Here is an 18,876-nt window from a genome sequence, read left to right on the forward strand (position 1 = left end):
AAGATAGAAGGGACGCCCGGCGTAGCTTGGTCGTAAAATACGCTTAAATATGATATTTTAATTCTTGCAGATTTCATATATATTATTATAGAGTCAATTTTCTATTGATTCTTACCTATAAAGTTGTGATTTCAAAAATAAAAAATATATCCCTATAACTTTGGTGCATCAGCTTGAATCGAAACCAAAACTTATGAAGAAAAAATGTATATGTATATATTAAGGGTGTACCGGTTAATCAGCAGCTAAACGGTAATTGACCTAATTGGCCATTTTGCCGATTAATCAGCCAATTAATTATTTTTCTCTTTCCTATTAAATTGAAATAATTTTATCATTGCCAAGTGACCCATCAGATAGCTTTGACACATTAACATAGTAACTGCTAATTAACTTAATAATTAATTAAGTGTCTGGCCACTATTATGACTTTATCTTTATTGAATAAAATTACAAAATACAATTTCTAATTCTTAAATGAATCTTATTAAACAATTAGATAAGAAAAAGAAATTACAAACCAACTACAAAGTACAAATTGTAATTTTTTCACTGAATAACTATAAGCTGAAGTTCTGCACCTGCTGCTGCTCTATTTCCTTTTCTATTCTAGCTGCCTGCCTCCTCTGCTCTCATAATCTCCTCAGTATTTAAAGTTGAATACTTTTAAGTTGTAATGTAGAAACATTAGAGTTTTTCTATTCTCATGATGCAGTCTGTTCCTCATAGGTTCATATACGTTACTACCTGTACTAAAGAGCCTCTCACTCTCCAAGATGAAGGTGGTGCACTTAAATATTTTGAAAAAGGTTTACTCAGCAGTGGTAAAGTCTTTTGGGTCTACTTTCACCACTGAAATGGATTATTACCTCTTAGTAGCTGTAAAGCTACGTAATGGTCAAGTTTTTTTTGTGTACTTAATTGTAAGGGAGTTACTCCTTTTGAGTTTAGATTGTGATTCTTGTATTTCTGTTGTAGTTGCAGTTTCCAGGTTTAACTCCACTTCTACCTGCTCTAATTGAAGGATTGAAAGAAATAGTTTTACTTTCACTTCAATCTTCTTGACCCTCAACAGAGCTTGATGAAGTGCATCCTACCGATTCTGCTTCATTACCATAAGTAGAAAGTAGAAGACGTAGAATCCAATTCTTAGTGTTTTCCATGTCATTCATTGGAAATTTAAATGTGAATCTTCGATCTAGGAAAGTAGACACACAAGTTTTTATCATTTAGATAGGACTAGAGGAGGTGCCAGTTGTTGCTAGGGTGTTTAGAGGTGTTAAAAACAAAAAAAAAAAAGTGGTAGTAGGCAGGCAGGCAGGCTCAAACCTGCGACGTGAAGGCAAAGAAGAAAGTGAAAGAAAACCTGACATTTTACTGCTATGCTATGACGTGGCCGGAAGTGTAAAGCGTTCAAATTTAGCGATGTCAACTATTACACCATAGCGAATAGCAAAATGAATGAGAATCACACACTTAAATCTGCCTGTAGGCCAGTTAAGCTTTCTGCCATACTTGTTTCCCTACGATGTTGGAGAAAACCAGCTCCTCCCAAAAAGGGGCAGCTCTGGCAATGTCCAAGTAAATAGCAATTGTCTGCTATGAAGGGTTTCCTTTACATTGATCAAAGCTAATTGTCTTCAAGACATCCTGGCCCGGAAAGCCAAGCGGATGGCTTTGCTTCGATCAGTTTTGCTTTTGTATGAAAAAACAAACACTGGAAACCAAAAATAAAATTAAACCAATAAAAAACAATAGTACTTATACAGAGAACTTTTTGGAGAATCATTTCTAAACAAGTGGAGGAGAGAGTGTTTTTCTAACTAGTCTATACTTTCACCTAACAATTTAATAAACAACACAAAACAAGTGATTTGTGCCACAAGCATTGAAGAAGGACAACTAAAGTTTTTTCTCTGCATGTGTTTGACTGGGGAAAGGGTTGAAGGAACCACTTCAAATGGATGAATGTGATCAGTGCCAAGCGAAGAATTCAACAGAATCGCAAAGAAATATCAATTGTATAAAGAACTCTATTGTTGATAACATGCAGTTCTTACTTTTATTAAAATTAAATTGATGTTCAACATGTGCGTTTACTTAATTACATCACCATGATAAACAAAGTGAATTGCACTACATAAAGTTATTACATTTTCTTGAAGATATTATTAAAGAAGTGCATTGTGTAAAGAGCTGACATTTGGATATAGCATTCTACAATATATATTAATAAGGCATGCAAAATTCCAGATCTTTTAATAGTTTTTGTGATATGATTTTGAAATTAGTATATGCTTATGACATTTGGTATTTTATTTCCACTACCAAAATTGAACATATCAGCATTTTTATCGACTTGTAATTAAGTTGCAGCTGGAATTGTCTAAAAAAATATTAGGCATAATAATCATTATGTATAGCAATTATATTGAATGTTCATGTTTACTATGATTTAATTTAGTTTTATTTGATACTTTAAAAATTGTCCATCAGTGCATTTTGCTATTATAAAGGATGCAATGCTCACTTTTCACACCTCAAAAATGAAAGCCGAATTTGAATTAGAAATAATTGTACTTTTATGTCTTACTGTCTTGGCGTGATGAAAGTATCTTTTGTGACATTTTTACTGGTTATTTTTTGTCAGTTGGTTTCAAAGTTGCCATATTGTAATTTACACGTGCTCGTGCTTCTTCACCCTCAGCAGGATAGTGTATACTGTTGATCATCAGTGAAAAGTAGATGTAGAATCCAATTCTAAATGTTTTCTATGCCAATTTTTTTAAAATTAATATTTCAATCATGGGTCTAGGAAAGTAGACACAAGTTTATATCATTTAGATAGGATGAAAATCTTGTTTCAATTGATAACCTGAATTGTTCAACAATGGTAAGGATTCCACTCATGTCAGAAATACTAGAATTAGATTGGACAGCTTTTGACAAAAATAACCCCAGAGCTAAATTTGTACGTATTATCATTGATATGGTTGATGTTCTGTAACTTGCTTCTTTGGTGATTTCTTCAAATGGACTCAGTAACTGGATATTTTTTAAAACAAGTCCCCGTTAGTAAGTTAAGTTAGGAATCTTATCAACAGTAAACATTACAAGAGCTTTTTGTTAACTTCTTTACAGCATATAATATGTTGAATTCCACCATGTTATCACATCTTGAATGAGTTTGTTTTTCCAAATTAAGCTGATCCTGTATTTCAGTTAATTTACTAATTGCAAATAGAAAGTGATTAAAGTGAGAAACTGTATTTCTGTTTGATGTAATGGTTGTCTTCACAGCCTGAGTTACAATGTATGAAATTTATTCTAAATCACATTCTCTGACATTAGCAACTATATTTTTTCCTGAATCCCGCAAGACCAGGGCTCTACATTGCAGGTGAAACAGTCACATTTGCAAGTGATTTTTCAAAGTGGCGACTAGAAATAATGAAACGCTTATCTTTTAGCAATTACATTGCTTTCACTGACAATCTTCCAAAGCTCACTACCGAGTGAAAAATATCTTTTCAACTTTTTTTTTTTATATAAAACGAACAATGTTAAATCATTTGATAGAACAATATACTTTTTTTTAACGAAGGCTGTTTAAAAAAAAATATCTGAAGAAATCAGAATGTTTATACCTTCAAGTATCAACATAAAATTTGTTGTATATTTAGAATTACACTTATTTAAAAAAAATATACAGAAAAATCTTTATGATGTACATACTCGTCACAGAACGAAGATGTCATATTCTAAAAATCATGTGGGTTTGACGATAAACTTTTCTATTTGGCTAGTAAACAAAAATATTTAGTCGTCAAAGGTTAATTAAAGATAAATTTGTCTGTAGAGCCCTGAAGACTAAGAAAAATTCATTGAAGATTCCATACTCATCTAGAATATTCTGCAATTCTTCACTTATTCTTGCACCTGTGTATGCACCAGTGAATGGAACAACGCTAAGCACAGCTCTGCACTGTTCAAAGTCATTTGAAAACCAATGACCTGTGAAACTCATAAAGGGAGCATTATCTGTTATAGTTGTCCAAATGTCTGTAGTTCATGAAATGTTGCTAATTTCACCAAGAAACAGTTGAATTTTTGTTTTAGTTTTGTAAATATATTGAAAATTATTTTGCAGTGAAGTACGTTTTTGATGCAATGCTGTAATTTGAACAAAGTTTTGCAACAAACCTATTAAATCCAATGTCAGATGTTAAAGAGTATGGTTTAATATCAACAGCAATTATTTCTCTTATCAGATAACGGATCTCTTGTGACCTGTGATCATTAATATCTCAAAGTTTCTTTTTGGTCAATATTGATTCTATGGTAGTTTGAGGTTTCACTCGAGGCTCGTAGTTGCTGCCACTTGTTCCTGGAATGTCTGTCCTTGAATATTGATTGTGCTTCTTTTTGAACGAACCTTTCTAAGATGGTTTAACATATTAGTCATTGTAAAAGTTTTTACCTATTTGCCACCCTTTAATGTGATGGTTTGACATAATTTGCAAGCAGCCGTATTCTTATTCTTGGGACTGCCATCAAAATACTTCCAGCAGAAACCGGTTGCCATAATGGTCGAAGGTTGTTAATATTTAGTTAATTTTTTTACATATCTAAATTACTTATGGCTGATATCTAATTAGTAATTTATCTCAATAAAATATACATTATCTAAACCAGAAAAATAAATGGCTTCCACCACAAAACTGGCATTATATTTGGGACAAAACTGTCTCACAAATGAGACAGAAATACTGAACAAGTCTGCCAAGAAAATAGTTCAAAAGAGCTGCCAAAATTACACCAAGATCTTTCATTCCAGAAAACTGGAAAATAGACCAACCAACGTGACAAATGTTTTTGGGTGAACTATTCCAGCAATATAAAGATGAGAAAAACTCTGTAGACAGACTCAAAAGAGGGTTTCTGCATTATGATCTGGAGATAAAGGCTACCCAAGATCAAAGCTTAATGACCAATGCTTTTAAGAAAATTAATTGTCCCGGCTGGTTCTGCCACACAGAAGTAGAGAGCGTGAGCCACCTGACATCCAGCTATAAAGTTCTGCTGGGGAACACCATGGAATGTGTAAATATCTCAACCGGGCCATTTGTAAAAAGTTAAATATCTAGTGTTGCAGCAAATTCTGGGTGTATATATATACACAGGGCTCTACATTGTGAGTGAAACAGTCGCATTTGCAAGTGATTTTTCAAATTGGCGACTACAAATAATGAAACACTTATCTTTTGGCAATTGTATTTCTTTCACTGACAATCTTCTAAAGCTCACTACTGAGTGAAAAATATATTTTCAACTTTTTTTTTTAATAAAACGAACAATGTTAAATTATTTAAACAATAAAAATTTAATAGAACAATATACTGTTTTATAATGAATGCAGTTTAAAAAATATCTGAAGAAATTATCAACATAAAATTCATTGTATATTTAGAATTACACTAATTAAAAAAGAAAAACACAGAAAAATCTTTACGATGTACATGCTTGTTACAGAACTAAGATGTCATATTCTAAAAGTCTTGTGAGTTTGGCTAGTAACTTTTCAATTTGGCTAGTAAACAAAAATATTTAGTTGTCAAAGGTCAACTAAAGATAAATTTGTCTGTAGAGCCCTGATCCAAGGACTGTTTAGAATAAGTCATACACCATCCACTATGACTAAGCAATTCCTACAGCTACATACATAGAAAATAGAGCTGTTTAACCTGACATGGTGATATAAAACAAATAGGAGAAAGTATCAACTCTGGTTGAAATCAGTTTTCCTAATGATACTGGCTTAAATAGAACTGAAAGAGAAGATAACAAAATATTATTGTCTTATGTACAACATGAAAAGAAACAGGAATCTTCGGAAGAGCCTCATCATTCTACAGAGTTTGTACAGATTTTGAGTCCATTTTCAAGGCTTTTTAAAGTTTTTCAAGGTCTTCTCCAGTTAAAATTCAAGTCTTTTTAAAACAAAATTTGGGATTTGTTTTACAATCCATAGCACTTCGAAAAAGTGATAAAAAATGAAATTACCATAGCAAGAAATGTTTTGAAAAAAACAAATTTCGACGTTTAAATACGCCAGAATAGTGGTAATGTCAAGAAATATATTTTTGATTTTATGAAAGTTTCATCTTATTTTATTTCAAAAATCCAAAAAAATACTAATTTTTTTAGAATTCTACTTGAGGCAAATCTTGATAATTATTGATACAAACTTTCCCCAAAGGACCAGTAAATGTTGTTAGGCTTTTTGTTGTTCCATCAATTAATTTAGAAATTGCTGTAATTGACAGTTCTTCTAGTGGAACCTGAAAATTGAAAAATTTGCATGTTTAATAATAGAGCCAGATTACACAATAAATGCCAATACATTACAAAAAAAAGGAACATAATTGCAGGTGAATCTATACAATTAATTTTACCTCCTTGTTAGGAGGACAAGTGCAGATTATGTGCCTTGTTTGATAATTTTCTGTCTTGCACTTTACTGCAATGTCATCATATCTCAAGGCAGAAAGTTTACAGCTACAAGAAGATATAGCAAACAGTCTGTCTAGCTGTTCCTTCATTCTTTTCACTTTCATTGCTGCAATCTGTTTGGCCCTCTTATAGCAAAATATATTGACTTTCTGTCCTATATAATGTTACCTTAACAAGGGTATTTGTGGATTAACTGGTTGCCGAATACTAATTATTTCCTTGGCCATTAACTTAGACATTACTATTTTTTAAGTGGGATAACTGTTTTTGAGGAAATAACTAAACTGAATGACTTGTCGTGAAGTTGGGGTGCTGTTTTATCCAAATGACAAGGTGGACCAGCAAATTTTGTGAACCACGGGTTAAAACTGAATGTTGTGCTTTTACTGACATTCTAATCTGAAAAGTAAAATAAATAAATGGATTATAACTGAAGGAAACTGTTTTAGGCTATCTTCCAGTTTCATACGTAAAAAATAAGTGCTATTTATAAGAAATAATGAAAAACTTTGTAGAGTTGAATTAGATGTATTGAAGAGAGAGGACCAAACCAAATCAGAGGCATAGTAGTGTTTAGTTTAGACACTTTTAGCAGATTTTAGATCCTCCTTCAATAACATGAATTTATCCATAAAGAGATTCATTCTTGCTGTAGCTGTGCCATTTTAAACGAGTGTTTAGTGTTCAGAGTTTGAAAAACCAGTGCTTGAGCATCTATGGTACTATGCTATTTTAATAGTATTTTCAAGTTAAATTTAATTTTTATGATATTTTTGTTCATTAAATTTTTAGGTGAAAGTACAGAATAGTTACAATACAACCTCCTTCCCATATTAAGAATAGCTTTCTAAATAAAGTTATTTTAGCACAATAACATAGATGCACAAATAAGGAAAAACCTTTAAAGGAGTTCACTTATTTACTCGTATTAATTTTTGTGGGTTATATGATTTTAAAACTATAATTTTAGAAGAAAAACACTGCTTAAAAACAATTACTCCCTAAAAATAAAAGAAATTAAAATTTGATACTAATTTTTTGCAAAGTATTTTTTATTAAGTAGAAAAACTTGAAAATTTATGGAGTTATGTTTCGTAAAGAATGTGTAGAATAAACTTGTATGGACTATTTCTTTTTTTTTAATATAAAATTGGAGCATTACCATATTTTAATAAAAAATTCAAATAGAATTTGATGTGAAATACTAGGTTGGTGCAAAAATAATGTTTTCAAATGAATGTCAAAAAATGCCATTATTTTTGCATCAACCTAATAGAAAAACAAATTAAATAAGATAAAACAAATATGTTTAAATTCACTGCAGACACTTGAAATATAATACATATTTTAAACAAGTCTTTTTTGTTTTTCCTTTCGAAATAATTAAGCCTAAATCATAATGTTTTCAAATTAAATAATAAACAAACGTTTTTTATTTATAGCAGCTGCCATTACCCCTCCCACAAAAATAAAAATAAAATTATAAATGAGAAAAAAAAAGGGAGATTTGAATCCCCTGCCAAAAAAATGTAAGGCGAGTAATGTAGTTTGTTGTTAGTTGTTGTAGCTAGATGAGTGTTTGTTGTTCTCATCTGAGAAGAACCAAAAGGTCAAAATGCCAATGTATACCAAGCGTTTTAACTAGGTGGTTGATTTTGTTCAGGAATTTCTTGACTTTCTTATATGGTGGTCTTGGGTTTGTGCATAGTTGACCCTTGCAAATCTTAACAAGCTGAAGTAACAGTTGGCAACAAAAAAAAAAAAAAACTTGGAAGGTTAAGTCCAAAAATTCAGTACACAAAGTTAAGACCACAAAAGTGAACTCAGTTTAGCTAAAATATGGAACGGAACGAAAGTCATTAAACATGTAACAAAATACGAAACAATATGAAATTTATTTCAAAAACTTATTTTAGTTTTAACACTTCTTGTGCTATCATTAACCAAAAAAAAAAAAAAAGAAAGAAAAAAACTGCGATTTCAGTTTCATAATTCAATTAAAAGGTAACTTTGTTTTATGATACATTAGCAGTTCAGTCTGGCTTTGCTCGGTTCATAACTTTATGTGTATATGCATATATATGCATATTTAAAAGTTTTATCCATGTCCAGGTAACCTACATTTAAAATTTCAAGTGTTTAGACCAAAAATTAGTGGAGGAGTTTGGTAGAGTCTGCAACGGTCAACTCTTTCAACTTTGACCTCTTGGCAGCCAAATTTTCATCTAAAAACTGATTAAAAAGCTTGCTGCATGTCTAAATACCCTTTATGTAAAATTTCAAATGTTTAGACCCAAAATTGGCTGAATAGTTTGCTAGAGATTGCAAACATCAAATCTTTTGAACCTTGACCCCTGTGCAGCCAAATTTTCGGCAAAAAAATGATTAAAAGCTTGCCCTATGTCTGAATACACTTTATGTAAAATTTCAAATGTTTAAACCAAAATTTGTCTGAGTAATTAGATAGAGACCGCAGAGGTCAATTTTTTTTAACTTTGATCCCAATTTTGACTCCTTAACATTTATTGTTTGGGGCCCAAATCAAATTAAAAAGTTTGATCCTTGTCTAAGTAACCTACATCTAAAATTTCAAATAGTTAGACCCAAAATTGGCAGGAGTTTGGTGGTTTTCAAATATCAAATCGTTGAACTTTGACCCCTCGACAGCCAAATTTCTGGCCGAAAACCGATTAAAAAGATTTTCCCAAATCTCAATACCCCTTAGGTCAAATCTCGAGTCTGTAGACTGAAAATTGACAGAGTAATTTGGTAGGGAAATGTAGACACACACAGACAATTTCACTTTTATAGATGTATAGATTATTTGTGACAAAATTTGAAATTATTTCCATATGAATATACTTGAAATATTTATGGAAATGAAAAATAAAAGTTTATTATTTTCTCATTGTTTCATGATAAAAAAAAAAAAGTGTTTTCATATTTTGTTTCATGCTTAGTGACTTTTGTTCCATATTTAGTTAAACAGAGTCCACTTTTGCCATCTTAACTTTCTATACTGAATTTTTAGATTTATCCACTTGAAACTGGAGGACGTCACAAGATAAGCTTTGCTTTATATAAGTTGTTAAAAAAACTATCAGCCATACTTTATGACGTCATCTATTTTCAAATAATCTCTTGTAAAAAAAAGAAAAAAAAGTTTCAAGAAAAAAAAATAGGCAATTCTGAAATTTAACTGATTGTTCCTAAGGAAGGTAATTATTTTACTAAGAGTTTCACTCATTTTGTTTTTTATACAATAATTTGGGACACTAAAACATTCAAGGAATTATGAGAAATGAATAATGCGACTAATTTTTTCAACTACTTTTGTGTTATAGCATGAACAGCGCTCTACATTGTGAGTGAAACAGTCGCATTTGCGAGTGATTTTTCAAAGTGGTGACTAGAAATAATGAAATGCTTATCTTTTGGCGATTGTATTTCTTTCACTGACAATCTTCAAAAGCTCACTACTGAGTGAAAAATATCTTTTCAACTTTTTTTTTTTAAAAACGAACAAAGTCAAATTATTTAAACAATAAAAGTTTAATAGAACAATATACTGTTTTATAATGAATGCAGTTTAAAAAATATCTGAAGAAATTACAATGTTTATACCTTCAAGTATCAACATAAAGTTTGTTGTATATTTTGATGAAGGCTGTTAAAAAAAAAATCTGATGAATTTAAAATGTTTATACTTTCAAGTATCAACATAAAATTTGTTGCATATTTAGAATTACACTTATAAAAAAAAAAGTTTACTTTTTAAAAAAAACCACGCCTACAAATTTTTCATTTTTTTTTTATTATCTTAATGAATTACAGGAGTTTTTGATTTAAAATATTTTATTTCTACTTTATGCAATGAATTTAAAAAAAAAAAAAATCAACATGGTTTTTTTAATATTTGGCTTTACAGGTAAATTTGCATATAACTATTCTTTTGTTTTTGTTTTAAATTAGATTATTTTAAATTTCTGATATATAAAACTTAGGTGAGAAAATTAATTATTTTCTTTTTAATAGACATTTCAAACGGGGGGGGGGGGTGAATTAAAAAAAAAAAAAAAACGTTTGTCTAGAATGTTATATTTGGTTTATTGGAAAGAGTATAACATTTCACATTAAACCTGAAAATATCTTAAAAATTGAACCAATAGAAAAATTTTGATAAATAAAGTATGTCAGGATGGCCGAGCGGTCTAAGGCGCCAAACTCAAGGTTATATATATATGTGAAAATTAATTTCCTCACACGCTTTAGAACTCGGCAGAGAGCTGAAAAAAGGACAATTGAATAAAGCAAGTCTTACATGAGGAGATGAATTTCAGTCTTCTAAGGATTGCAAAAAATATGCTCATTTCTCGCATCTCTGAGAGTCTGGTAATTTTCTTGAGGTGTTGAATTGCTTCTCTTCGGAGAAGCTAGTAGAAGGGAACAGATACCATTTATTTAAGGTAACTGGATGAATAAAACTCCAATTAACGGAGTTGAATTATCAGTTCTAGGAAAGACGATATTCGTCTAAAAATTCCTATCATAATAGGAATAAATACTTGGTAAAAGGCAAAAAAAAAGGGAATGGTGCTCCAAGCATGGTTGACCTCGAGGCCTGCCCTTGGGGGAGATAGTTTTTTTTTTGCGTCCACACCCTGGCAGAGTATTTTGCAAAGAGGGCGAAAATGTATAAGTTTTAAAACTGCGCGCAGGAAGTTTTCTAGCGGTCCAATCAAAGGCCTGAAACAGAAACCATGGCATTCAGCGCCTCAACCAATCAGGCTCGCCTTTCCATGTACAATTTCCAACACACTGCCAAGGGAAGAAAGAAAAAGGAATAGGTATCTATTACTTTTTTATAATACTTATTACAATTTATCTATGTCACTTAATGGACATTTGAAATAATCAGTTGCAAGGACCTAACAAACCGTTATGGGTTTAGCATCTTTATTTAAGGTAATTACGAGTTGGTTTAGGTAATTACGAGTTGGTTTTATAAACAATTTACCTTTTATAGGTTATTGTCATTGGACTTATGTAAAAATATAATTCTTAAAATTACTAATATTGGCAACTGCCAATATTAGTAATTTTAAGAATTATATTTTTACATAAGTCTAATGACAATAACTGAGGTTAAGGAAAGAGAAGGGTGAATTTTTAGTTTTCCGAACAATTCGGACAACTCCATTCCCCCAAGGTATTCTGTTGACTCACCCCAACACAGTCGAAATGATACCAATGGTCACAGGCATCACAGCACACCATAGCTGCTGATCCGTCATTTGCGACGGAACAGGTCAGACAGAAGAAAGGACCCCCCTTCCTCTACGAATTCTGTAGAAGATGGCACAGAAGTGGCCTTTAGTTCCAGGGGAAACAGATGTTTTAGGGAGTGTCGCAACCGTCTCTCAGCACACAGGCCGAACGAACTCTACCATCGGTCCCATTGATGAGTCTGAGCACTTTGCCTAGACTCCAAAAGGGTCTGGTTTTATTTGGTGCTTTAATCAAAACGATTTCTCCCACTGACACCTTCAAAGGTCTATCGCCAACATTTTGGCATCAACCACTCGCAAGGACAACAAATAATCGTTGTGCCAATCTTCCAGAATCTCGATATATTGATGTCTCAATTTTAGAGACTGCAGAAGTTTTGCTCGACTGGAGGGATCAGGGCACAATTCGTCCGATCCATGACTGCTTATCAACAAACGAGGACTATACCCGATTTGTAGAAAGTGATTATTGGGCATTAAAATATCAAGAACGCCTTCGGAAGCTGCTATGTAGGTGTAGGTGTATCAGAATTTTTGTAGGAATTTTTGACACTCCCTAACACGAAACTGCGAATAAAATATAAAAAAAACTGGTAATTTCTCTTTTAAAAGTGAGTTGTTTATTTTCTTTATGGATTATACTTCCAAAATAAACTATTAAAGTTGTTTTAAAAGTAATAGAAATATTCTTTTTTTTTTTTTTAAACAGTAATGAAATTAATTGAATTTTACGAGCTCAGTATTTTTCAATTTTTAAACTTTAAAAATCTATCAAAATTTTTCTATTGATTCAATTTTTACGATATTTTCAGGGTCAATGCGAAATTTTATGCTCTTTCCAATAAACCGAATATAATATTTTAGACAAACGTTTTTTTTTTTTAATTCCCCCCCCCATTTTCAAGTGTCTATTAAAAAGTAAATAATTAATTTACTCACCAAAGTTTTATATATCACAAATTGAAGATAAAAGATCAATAAATAATATATTCAAATTTAAAACAAAAAAAGTAGTGTTTTTTAGAAATTTACCTGTAAAGTCCGAAGTTTAAAACCTTTTTTTTTTTTAAACCACGTTGTTTGTTTTTTTATTTATTTTTTTTAAATGAAACCTTGGTCATTGCTCCTTTAATTGAAAAAAAAAAAAAATTAGGGCTTTAATGACATTTTTGAGTAGTTATAAGCTTGGAAATGTCTATTAAAAAGTAAATAATTAAATTAAAATTTTGAAATGTCTATTAAAAAGTAAATAATTAATTTACTCACCAAAGTGTTATATATCACAAATTGAAGATAAAAGATCAATAAATAATATATTCAAATTTAAAACAAAAAAGTAGTGTTTTTTAGAAATTTACCTGTAAAGTCCGAAGTTTAAAACCTTTTTATTTAAAAAAAAAAACAAAAAAACCCACGTTGTTTGTTTTTGTTTTTTTAATGAAACCTTGGTCCTTGCTCTTTTAATTGAAAAAAAATTAGGGCTTGAATTATATTTTTCGAGGAGTTATAAGCTTGGAAAGACGGGGTGGAATTATTCAATATTTTTCACGAAATTTCTGACACACCTAGTAGGTGAGTGGTCGCCTTTTCTATATCTGAAAGAATAGTCAAAAATTCGAATTAGCAGACCTTCTTTCGGCCTAATAACTTCTTCAAACATTGTTTGAGCGTCTTTATGCACCCCCATGCCAAAGCTGAATAAAGAGGGATGGTGAGATGACTAATGGTAGTCGGTCTGAAATTCTCTTTGAATTCATCAGAGACAAATACTTCAGATAACAAGATACCGGACGCCAAGAAGGTTTTCGCATTGTCCGAGTAAACATGCGTAGGAACCCCGAACTGGTTGGTGAATCTGACAAATGCCATCATGAAGGAAGTGGTAAAAGCTCCAGACTGCACGCAAGCTCATACAGGTGAACAATAAGACGTACATTTTCACGTCTTCGTCGTTCTGCTTTATCAAAAAATGAGTTGCCGTTAAGTAAAAATTAACCTCAATAGCGTATAGTCTATAAAAATAAATACGAAATCTGCATGAATTAAAATATCATATTTAAGCGTATTTTAGTCAGCGGACGGAGCATTTTTATATAAATACAATTTTTTTTTTGTCTGATACCGTTTGTTACAGACTTTGAGTCGCCTGTTCTTCTAATTCACCATAACTTCTTACCTGTTTGTATTTATATTTTTCTAGCAACACCGGTGGAGTAGTTGAACTTCAAAACAATAACAAACTTAACTGAAGTGATTCCCGCGATTTGTAATTGTGCACTTCCCGTTCAAAGTCTCGTTTCGTTCTCGTAATTGACGTGATTTCATCTCTTCGTCCCCGCTCCTCCTCCCACTCCCTTTTCCCCAACGACGAAATCCAACATGGTCGACTTTGCCTTTCAGATGTCCTCTCAATCGTCTAACATGTCGATTACCGGTATTTACACTTACCACGATTTCTTTACCAAGTAGGCGAGCATGATTAGACACCTCTCGTAAGCTGAAGAAAGATTTCAAACCTCCTAAAGCTTCGAAAAAGCTGAAAAAGAAAGAAAGAAACGGCGATAATCAATTTCACTACCGCTTGACATTGGGAATTTATTACTTCATGGAAACGGATTTCTCTGGTGAATTACATTTTTAAAGGAATCAGTTTCAAGAAAAAATAAACAAACAAAGGGTATATTTGGAACATCTTTATTTGTTAACAAAAACGAAAGCACCCCCCCCTCTTCAATTATACTTTTTTTACTTAAAAGTAAAAGTTCTTTGGATAAGAAAAAAATGCTAACATTGAATGAAAATATATAATTTCAGAAATAAAATATTGTTAAAGATGTTACAAACCTTTAAATACGCAACCACACGCTTCCGATGCGTATCGGTAAGTAAAAAAAATTACTTTTTGCATTTATACATCGATAACATGCCAGTAGTACTGGGGCTGGGCAGGGGTAAACATAAAAAGAGAAAAAAAAAACTGAATAAAAAACATTAATTTAAGTGAGATATGTTTATGCTTCATTGGTAATTTTTACGACGTGCCCTACCCCACTAAACACTATGTTAAGAACGGCTTTCGGAATAAATACCTCCAACCTTGAAAGCCGTTCTTAACATGGGGAGGTTGGGGGGAGAGGTTTGTTTATTCCGAAAGCCGTTCTTAACATGGGGTGGTTGGGGGTATTTATACTACGCTGGGGCAGGTCGTAAAAAAAACCGTTTCATTCGCCAGTCTGAAGAATTCCTTCAGTGGAATGAAACACGTGCTCTCACTTCCCATATAAAGAGTAGCTCATCTTTCTTTTGATCTGGGGAGTCTCGATAATCGTTCAAAAATCGAAAATTAAGCAAAATATCCCGGCAGACTTAACACTACCTTTCTTTTCTTTCTTTTTAATGTTACAGTGGCATTTATTGGGAGTTTCTATGAGTATTTTTAATTTTTTAGCAATTATCGAGACTCCGCAATTAACCGTCTCATGTCGGCCATTTTGTTATTGTTCTAACTAACCGCACTCGACACTACTTGTTTCGAAATAATTAACGCTTTGAAATAGATTAAATTACACACATACGCACCAAAACAATTTATCCAGATAAGTAGAAGAGTAACTTAGCTTGCCTTTGGTAACATTTAATTATTGTAAATTTGCTTTTCACCATTTTTTTTCTCTCTCCATTTTGTTGTCTACTAGAAAGTATTCATTTTTTTTTTCTCGCCTAGTAAAAGCATCGTACAATTATATATAATTATTTTACTGTTAGCCATCCTTACCGACAGTTTCTGACGGAATATCTAAGTGTTTTTGGATAGTACGCTTTTACGAGCGTCCATATAAATGGAGAAATATTCCGATGGCTAATCTAAGAATATACTTGATATACGAGAGTCGTTCCAAAAGTAAGGCCTATTTTTTTTAATTTTTTTTTTTTTTTTTACTTAAAAACTAAAACGTTGAAAAGCTACGAAGACGGGAGTGGTACCATTAAAACGGGGGGGGGGGATCTTTTGTGCTTCCGAATATATTTTTCTATATAGTCACGACTATTCTCAATGCGGTTCTGCCAACATCTTTTGATATCTCAGCCGTAAAAAAGTCTGTAGCGCGCTTTATCACTCGGATCTCTATCGCCACTCTGAAACCGACGAACTCGTCTCCTAACTATGCATTTTTTAGGGAGGGGGGTGTAATTTTTTACTTTCTTTCCACCTTAACACTCACTTTTAAAATGACGATCAAATAGGTTTTCGAGTATGCTGAAAACGAATATCACATTCAAATTTGGGGCAGATGAATAGTTTTCTGGATATTAAGATTTTTTCGAATGTATTAATAAATGTCAGTGGCGTTTGTTCACCATTCTTAACATGGGGAGGAGGGGAGTTTTGTAACGCACATGCGCATTAGTGCTTTTCGGTTGGGAAAAATCACGGCCACCAGTAAAAACAATGGATTACATTGTATACTAGAGATCTTAATATCTAGAAAATTGTCAGCCCTAAATTTAAGTGTGATATCCGTTTTCAGCATACCCGAAAATTTGTAAAAGTCCTTTTTAAGGTGAGTGTTAAAGAAAGTAAAAATTTACCAAAGCTTGGCCTTCAGGCTAGAATCACAGTGTAGTATCTGTTCTGATACTACACTTCACCTTTTCTGTCCTCGGTCAGTGGAGGACAAATTCTTCATGATTTGAGACAATTTGTATTTAAATGTTGTTCCTATCCAGAATGCCCCTTTCGGGGGAGCTGAATTTTCCCCACATTAAAAAATGACATTATGTCTAACTCTGCCCTCGTAGGGAGGCAAGTAAATAGGAACATTCACTAGCGCCTGTTGAAGTTAGTGTGCGAAGCCGACGTAGCAGAGTTAAAAAATTAATTTTATCATATTTTGCCAATCCGCCATTGGTAAAAGCAGAAATACATATCAATCAGGGGGAGATAAGTCAATCTCAGCTGTCATTTAAAAAAGTAATAATAAATATCGGCGAATCGGCAAAATCCGATAAAACTGATTTTTGGGTGCTTCTACAGAGTTGGGACGAAATTTTATAGTCAATATTCAGATAAAAAAAAAATAAGGGTTTCAACTGTTTTTTTTTTTTATTATTCGAATAAGTTACAGTGGTACTACTAGGTACCATTGGTACCTTCCAAATTATGCAGTCGAAATTACCTGAATATTACCTGAATATTACCGAATTATTTAAAAAAAAAAAAAAAAAAAACTTGTGTTAGCAAGTGAAAAATTGCCGCCACCTTGTTAAAAAATAATGCGAAACGAAAACATAAACAAGGGAAGTAACTCTAAATGTTTAATGTGACTAAGCAAAACAAATAGCAAAATAAACATATGCAGTGTTTCTGAGTCTGGTTTTCATTTAAGATTTTTTTTTCATAATCCCTATCCTCTCTCTCTCTCTCTCTCTATATATATATATATATATATATATATATATATATATATATATATATAATGGTGCTAGTGCAGAGAGTGATCCGTGCTATTTTTTAAATCGTATTTGCAAGTTTAATTAAAGTTTTATGATATGTTTTTTTATTCAATTGTAAGGTTAAAGTATAGAATAGGTACAAAACACCCTCCCTTCCCCATGTTAAGAATGGCTTTTTAAATGTTATTTACGTGCGGATCTCTCTCTGCACTAGTACCATATATATATATATATATATATATATATATATATATATACATATATAAAATGAACTCAATTTTTCCCTTCTGATTTTGACCTTAATAGGATTGAAAATAAAAACAGTTCATGCAAATGTAATAAAGCACATTATCTGAGGTGTGTTGTAGGCCTATTACCTCTCCACTTCCTCGGTAGTCGTGGATTCCTATATTTTTTCTGGTGAGAGTTCACGGCCAAAATCGGTTAGAATCAATGGAAGTTGTAAAATCTTTTCTCTCTAATAACTTCCTCCTGCCCCCGCTACCACTTACACCGTTGTGGATACGTTCACAAGGAACAGTACGAAGAAACACCGGTTTGGGTTCATAGTTGGTTAAAAAAAATGGAATGGCATTTTAACGTTCCTTTTCGTTCTGTTTTCTACTGGGTGAAACGCACCATTAAGCGAATCGAAGGTTTATTTATGCCATTTTTTATTTCGCTTAGTAGTTGACTAAAAAAAACTTGAAGGGAATTTTGCTTTATTCCGTTTTGTAGTTGATTAAAAAAAACTGGAATGCACTGGGTGAAACGCATCATTGAATTTAAGCGAATCGAAGGGTTATTTATGCCATTCTTTTTATTTTTCTTCGCTTTCGGCTTTGCGCTGTGTTTTTTTTTTTTTTTTTTTTTTTTTTTTTCAGAATACGTCCATCATCTTTTTCCCCTGATCTATGATTTCTGTTTTTCTGACTTCTTTTTTTAAAGAAGTTTTACGTTTGTTCGCTGTTTTTTTTTTTGTTTTTTGTTTTTGCTTTGGTTTTGCCGATTTTTTACTGAAGTTTAACATCGTTTTTATTTTTATTTTGATATTTAAACAGGGTTATTTATTCGCTTATTCTTTACTTTACCCCCCCCTTACGCACACCTCCAAACAACTGGGCAACGCCGGGTACCCCAGCTAGTTGTTTAATATAAAAATAACTTCGCCCAAAAATTAAATAACGTAAAAATAACATATATACAAGGTTAGGTACTTGTACAGTTTAATCAAAACATTAAAAAAAATGAAAATATCGAAAAAAAAACAAAAAAAAACGTTATATTGTACGTATCTGTTATGGAATGAAGTTCTCCGGAAAAAACTTTTAGTGCTAATGCACTTACTGATCCGCGCTATTTTTTCAAATCGTATTTCCAAGTTTAATTTAAGTTTTATGATATGCTTTTTTATTCAATTTAAAGTACAGAATAGGTACAAAACACCCTCCCATCCCCATGTTAAGAATGGCTTTTTAAATGTTATTATTTCAGCACGGATCAATAAGTGCATGAGTATCAAAAATTTCACTTAATTTGATCAAGTAGTTTTCTTGTTTGTTGTTTTTTTTTTTGTTTTTTTTTTACAGTAAAAAAAAGAATTTATGATGCCGATCAAAAG

General features: G+C 32.0%; 2 protein-coding genes across 6 annotated transcripts in view; one reads left to right on the plus strand and one right to left on the minus strand.

The window, feature by feature from the left end:
- Nucleotides 1-18,876, minus strand: part of LOC145297826 (uncharacterized) — a 39,511-nt gene that overhangs the window by 14,019 nt on the left and 6,616 nt on the right. The window contains exon 1 of one of the 4 annotated variants that reach the window (XM_080144155.1): nt 13,978-14,108. The exons of 1 other annotated variant lie outside the window; for it this stretch is intronic. The gene's annotated coding sequence lies outside the window, so the exon portion shown is untranslated. Of the gene's footprint in view, nt 1-13,977; nt 14,109-14,249; nt 14,384-18,876 lie in introns of those variants that run through there. 2 more of the 4 variants (XM_080144163.1, XM_080144170.1) reach the window with 2 other exon arrangements.
- Nucleotides 14,119-18,876, plus strand: part of LOC145297816 (mitofusin-2-like) — a 130,224-nt gene continuing 125,466 nt past the window's right edge. The window contains exon 1 of one of the 2 annotated variants that reach the window (XM_080144141.1): nt 14,119-14,682. The gene's annotated coding sequence lies outside the window, so the exon portion shown is untranslated. The remainder of the gene's footprint in view (nt 14,683-18,876) is intronic. The other variant, XM_080144132.1, reaches the window with a different exon arrangement.

This window comes from Euprymna scolopes, chromosome 2 (assembly GCF_053919585.1).
Source record: "Euprymna scolopes isolate OS-2025 chromosome 2, ASM5391958v1, whole genome shotgun sequence".
Classification (NCBI taxonomy): domain Eukaryota; kingdom Metazoa; phylum Mollusca; class Cephalopoda; order Sepiida; family Sepiolidae; genus Euprymna; species Euprymna scolopes.